We start from the raw sequence: 6,758 nt of genomic DNA on the forward strand, positions 1-6,758 counted from the left end.
ATCCATTTCTTCTAGATTTTCTAGTTTATTTGCATAGATGTGTTTGTAGTATTCTCTGATGGTAGTTTGTATTTCTGTGGGATTGGTGATGATATCCCCTTTATCATTTTTTATTGCATCTATTTGATTCTTCTCTCTTTTCTTCTTTATTAGTCTTGGTAGTGGTCTATCAATTTTGTTGATCTTTTCAAAAAAGTCAGCTCCTGGATTCATTAATTTTTTGAAGGGTTTTTTGTGTCTCTATTTCCTTCAGTTCTGCTCAGATTTTAGTTATTTCTTGCCTTCTGCTAGCTTTTGAATGTGTTTGCTCTTGCTTTTCTAGTTCTTTTAATTGTGATGTTAGGATGTCAATTTTGGATCTTTCCTGCTTTCTCTTGTGGGGATTTAGTGCTATAAATTTCCCTCTACACAGTGCTTTGAATGTGTCCCAGAGATTCTGGTATGTTGTGTCTTTGTTCTCGTTGGTTTCAAAGAACATCTTTATTTCTGCCTTCATTTCGTTATGTACCCAGTAGTCATTCAGGAGCAGGTTGTTCAGTTTCCATGTAGTTGAGTGGTTTTGAGTGAGTTTTATTAATCCTGAGTTCTAGTTTGATTGCACTGTGGTCTGAGAGACCATTTGTTATAATTTCTGTTCTTTTATATTTGCTGAGGAGAGCTTTACTTCCAACTATGTGGTCAGTTTTGGAATAGGTGTGGTGTGGTGCTGAGAAAAATGTATATTCTGTTGATTTGGCGTGGAGAGTTCTATAGATGTCTATTAGGTCCGCTTGGTGCAGAGCTGAGTTCAATTCCAGGGTATTCCTGTTAACTTTCTGTCTCATTGATCTGTCTAATGTTGACAGTGGGGTGTTACAGTCTCCCATTATTATTGTGTGGGAGTCTAAATCTCTTTGTAGGTCACTCAGGACTTGCTTTATGAATCTGGGTCCTCCTGTATTGGGTGCATATATATTTAGGACAGTTAGCTCTTCTTGTTGAATTGATCCCTTTACCATTATGTAATGGCCTTCTTTGTCTCTTTTGATCTTTGTTGATTTAAAGTCTGTTTTATCAGAGACTAGGATTGCAACTCCTGCCTTTTTTATTTTCCATTTGCTTGGTAGATCTTCCTCCATCCTTTTATTTTGAGCCTATGTGTGTGTCTGCACGTGCGATGGGTTTCCTGAATATAGCACACTGATGGGTCTTGACTCTTTATCCAATTTGCCAGTCTGTGTCTTTTAATTGGAGCATTTAGCCCATTTACATTTAAAGTTAATATTGCCATGTGTGAATTTGATCCTGTCATTATGATGTTAGTTGGTTATTTTGCTCGTTAGTTGATGCAGTTTCTTCCCAGCCTCGATAGTCTTCAGTGCTCTACACGTTCAGAGAACCTTCTCTAGTAACAAACTATAGAAATGATCCCTGAAAGTATAGTCTAACATTTACATGATTCTTACGGTTACAGACTACTTTGCTTATTATCTGACTCGTACCTATGGTATTTGTTTGGCATGTTAGGCTTCTATGCTTAATGAGATTTTAACACCCAGGTACCAGCGCAAAATTACATCAGCTTGTTCAAATTTTCTTCTTTAGGTCAGACTAAATCTAAGTTTAGATATTTATCCATGAAATTTATCACTTGACTATTGAAAAATTTTGCTAGCTTTAACAAAGTAAAAATTTGCTTACTGACAATTTACTTAATGCCATATAATATAGTATCATTTGAAAGAGCTTGTTCATTAAAAATTGAATAAATTTTAATTACTTAAACAGTACTTAATACCTTGCCTTAGAGTTAATAGTCAATAGAATGATCCTTTGGTTAAGTGAAGACTAATGATTAAAATAAATGAAGTATAATTTGCAATAATTTTTCATTCTGTTAATTCTTTCCATAGCAATTTCAGATACTGAAATGTGAAAATTTGGACTTACAGTGTTCAAGATTTTCTTTTAATGTCTGTGAAAATGACTAGCCGGAATTGTAATGATGTCCTACAGATATTTTAGTATAAACTGTAAATCATTGCCTAGGGCTAATTTACTCAACTTTTTTTGTATAATAGTTTCATTGTGTTCTATTCCGACTAAAATAAAATGAATAAATTATATTTTATTAGTCCAATGGTGTTTTATTTTTTGTGAATTCATATAAGAAAAAGTGCTAAAATGTTTGAGAAGCCAAGCAAACTATCACAAAGTATGCTGTTAAGGAGAGAGGAAATGATTGAAATGAAAATATGACAATTAGTCTGATCTAGTGTTTTTTCCCATTAGGCTGGTACTAGCACTAAATAAACGGCTGATGAAGTGTTATTGTTTAGAATATAATTAACAGTGAATAGTCCTGTTCTCTATATCAATAAATCATGTTAACTGGCATAGCTTTGGGAGATGGAAAACAAACAACTCTTCAAAACAAACATAGTTTTAATGAGCTGTATTGAATAAGGGAATTCAAATCCTTCTATCACATCTAATCCAGCTCTACTTGGCTGTAAGAGATCTGAGCATAATTGATAAAAACATCAAGCAAATCTTAGGACATAATTTCTTTAAAAATTATGCTGGTTTTTTTCACTCAAGTATGCTGTATGTGTATTACCAACTATATGGGAAAAAGTAAACATATTGTTCTGGGTCCTCTGGGAAGAAGACACTAAGATAAAGATAAAGATAAATATGCAAATAGTAGAAATATCTATGAGAAAAATGAGAAGGAGCCAGTAGGTTGGGGGAGCTGTTTGATGCAAGTGATGCAAGTATGACCCAGAATGAAGAAAAGAAAAGAAGGGAAGGTTAAACAGAAGCATTGTAGACTTTGTAGATTGAGTGCAGATTTGTGAAATTTTCTGCTAGGCTGTCAGAGAGGACTCAAGTTAAAGTTACATAATAGAGGATTCCTGTGTCTTCCAGAAATAGGCCTGCCTCACTTTCTCTGCTACAGTCTGTCATTGGCTAGGAGGAATTCATGAGAAGCATGACCTTGTTGGAAATATAGCAATGGGTTTACAGGTGCTGCAGCTGGTGTACTTAGCCGATTATACTGCCTAAATTAAATCTGAGGGGCACCTGCATTATAAACATTAAAACGTACAGCACTGACTAAATAAATGATGTATAATCTACATAACAGACCATTCAATAGTAATTAAATCAATCTACATGTATTTTTATGGATTAAAAACAACATATTTATTAGTGAAAGAAACAGGATTTGGGGAAAAATTTAGAGTGTAATCCCATTTGTACAAAAAGAACACATCTTCCTTTAAAAATATCTATGTATGTACCTGCATATGCACAAATAGTTTGTGGAAAGACAAATACAAAGTAATTAATGTTGGTTATTTCTAAGAAAGTGTAAGAGTAAATAATGAGAATTTCATTTTTTATATCATTGTTTATTGTTGAGTATCATAAACCTACCCTAAATGAAGAAACATTAAAAAACAAATTGTACTTTTGAGACTCCAGGCTGTAGTAGACACATCACCAACTGAAAGTTATGAGAAATGATTTTCTAGTTTTCAATCTTACTGGTTGGGTGAATTATTTGAATGATTATCCTCTGTGTCTGTTTTATCACTAGTCAAAGGACAAGCTCCTACTGTATAATCTCTAAATTTTAAAATGCCTGCACAAAACAAAGTTTTGAAGATTTTTTATATGATCTTCTAGTACTTACCTAAATGCAAATTGACTTCTGCATAATTCCAATTTTGGTGAAAAGAGCATTTTATATTTTGCTTTTTAATTTAATAGTCATCAAAATGATTTTGGGGGTGAAAAAAGTTTTTTTAACTTTTTTTTAATACACAGGTGCCTCATGTCTCATGAGATTTGGGAAAAACTCCCACCCCTGACACTTAGACATGTATCACTCGCAAGAAAACTAAAGGGAGGCTTGAAGAGCTCCATATGTTCCCACTGAGATTACCACCCTCCAATCACACACAGGCCTTCAGGATTGCTTTCTGCCTTACCGCTACAAACTGCCTGGAAATTTGGTCACCTAAGAAGGCCACAGTTAGAATGAATAATCCATCTTTTCCTAATAGATCATGAGAAGTAGTAACCCCACATAATGCTATGCTCAGCACCTTCATCTTCTGTAGTTGTTTATGCTTTTTAGGCAATCTCAGTTCCATGATAACAAGCAAAAAATAAAACAAAGCTTCAAAGATGAAATCACTTTCTCCACTGGGGTCTTAATTGTATACCCAAATGTGGTTGTTGATATACATGATCAGTTTGTTGTACTAAAATGTATGCTCCCATGAGGGCAAAAATTTCTCTTTCTAGTTATCACTTTGTGGGTATTATTTTATTATCACTTCTATGAATAGTATTACTATCAACATCATCAGCATTGCTTTGACTGCTCACTGGGCTTGGATAGTCTAAACTCCAGCTATCTGAGGAAACAACAATTATAAAGGGTAGAAATACCGTTGTCTCTGCTGTAGTCCAGGTATGCGATATTAGGTGGGAGGACGATTTCCTGACAGAGCAAAATCTTTCTGCTTTTCAGTCTCTTCATATTTTTCTAGTGGTAGACTTGGAAAGGATTCAGCCAACATTTTTTTTTTTTTTATTTCATTGACTTGAAGGTGTTTAAGAGTCCTCATACTCAATTACTGCACTCTTCTTCCGGAGATTCCATAAATCTCAGTGGGCCAAATTTAACCAAAGATCTATATTTTTCTATTTCTCACTGCAGGACTGTCAGGGAATAACAGGTTCTGGTCTAACACAAAGAAACATTTTCGCCAGCTTTCTTCTTCCTGTTTCCAGCAGCATCTGAGTTCTCACTTGTCTTTTAGACCCAGCACCCGATTAGTTCAGGAAAGGTAGCTCAGGAGTTGGAAGTGAAAATAAACAAGATGAAATCATATTGTCATTTTCATGAAATTCTTTGTTAGTTTATTTAAACTTTAGTTTGAAATTTATATATTATTTAGTTTGCTTTATTGTGTCTTTTTTGTTGGTTTGATTCCTTATTCCTCTCTTAAGCATTTAATGACATGTAATTAATTTTTAAAAATATTTTAATGAAATATAATAGGACATATTCAAATATTACTCATTTGTTAAACTTCATTATGACTAATATATATCCTATGACTAATATAGAGTGCTGTGACATATATTCTCATTAAGAAGCTACTTGATGTAGCTAACTTCCCCCAGATACTGTTGAAGTGAGCAATCAGAGCTCTGACCTTAACTTAACCTGAATTCTGCCACCTTCATCGTAGGCTCTGTTCTTGCCATCACAGATTTTAAAATATGCTTTAAATATATTTTAATAATACCTCATATTTTTATATTTCTTTACCAGCTACAAATCACAGTAATAAAGCACAAGATTCTTTCCATTTTTCTTCTCTCATTCTTTTCCCCAGTCAAAAAACTTCAGATCAGTCAACCATGCTTGTCTAGCACACAATTGATATCCAGTTTAGAAAACGCTTTTTCCTTTGCAAATAATAGAAGTCTTTTCAGCCTATTTGGCAAGGTAACAATTGAGTCAATTTCCTAAAGTATACCTGTTATACTTGCCAACAAATTTCTTAGTTTCAATTCACTGATATTTTCCTTGCGGTATATATTTCTACATAGTTTGTTTCTCTCCCTTCAAACTGGAATGTTGCTGCTCATATTTTAGAAAGCCAAATTGACGATAGTTTTGTTTGTTTGTTTTCTTTTGTTTTGTTTTAATTACTGACATTGGTTTTCAGGACCTTTTTTCCACTTCAGATTTCCTGATTTCTTCTTTCATCAAGAAGATATTTTGGAAACATGTAAAAAAAATTTTTATTTTCTCCTTTATTATTTCTTCTGACATTTAAAGTGTAATTACCTTGATATTTTAAATTTATTCACTCCAAATTGCTTTGAAGAAAATCACTTCTGCTTTTGCATTTACTGTGTGCTTATTTATCTCCTCCTTTTTGTCTTTTCCATTATATTATAGTTTAAATGCAACAACAATAAAATTAAGAATACCTGCTATGTGTTCTTCCCAAATTAAGCACTTAGGATAAAAAGTTAAGTAAAATATAATTTGTGTTCTTAGAATAAGCTCATCTATAAAGAGGAAAGATAGTGAACATTATAAAATACATAAAGTGTTTTAACTGCTGGATTTGCCAAAGTCAGGGAGAAGACTTAGGAAGATATGATAAATCTGCCTGAAGTAGATGGGGATATCGCCACAGAGAAGGAATCATTTTGATATACACTTAAGAAGAAATAGCACAGAGCCTGGTAGAGATAGAAACTAAAAAAGGAGCTATCTGCAAACATGGAGCTGTTTTAAAGGACTAATGGCTCCTCAAATCTATTCTCTAAAAAGGAATAGAAGAATAAAATAACAAAATAGCAACAAAAGCGAATGATCACTCATGAGGTGCTTGCTTTCCTGTCTCTGAAGGATTGGACTAATAAAAGGGAAAACAGTAAATGTTTTCCTTTGAAGAAATTAAAGATGTTTACTTTTCCCACTGATTGTTAACATTTCTTAAAATGTTTTCTAGATATCTCCATAGAATTGTTTCAGAACCAATTCATGAACATAATTAAACTTCTCTCATCATTTAATCAACTTATTTTAACCCAAAAAGTAGTATATAAGGCCGAGCTGGTGGCTCAGGCCTGTAATCCCAGCAATTTGGGAAGCCAAAGAGGTTGGATCACCAGTACAGGAGTTCGAGACCAGCCTGAACAACATGGTGACACCTACTCTTCACAAAAAAGAC

General features: G+C 33.6%; 1 pseudogene; it reads right to left on the minus strand.

Annotated features, from left to right (window-relative positions):
• Positions 1–1,334: 1,334 nt before the first annotated feature.
• On the minus strand, positions 1,335–1,426 carry LOC116472141 (small nucleolar RNA U3; annotated as a pseudogene).
• Positions 1,427–6,758: the final 5,332 nt, after the last annotated feature.

Source organism: Hylobates moloch, unplaced genomic scaffold (assembly GCF_009828535.3).
Source record: "Hylobates moloch isolate HMO894 unplaced genomic scaffold, HMol_V3 SCAFFOLD_6, whole genome shotgun sequence".
NCBI classification, from domain to species: Eukaryota; Metazoa; Chordata; class Mammalia; order Primates; family Hylobatidae; genus Hylobates; species Hylobates moloch.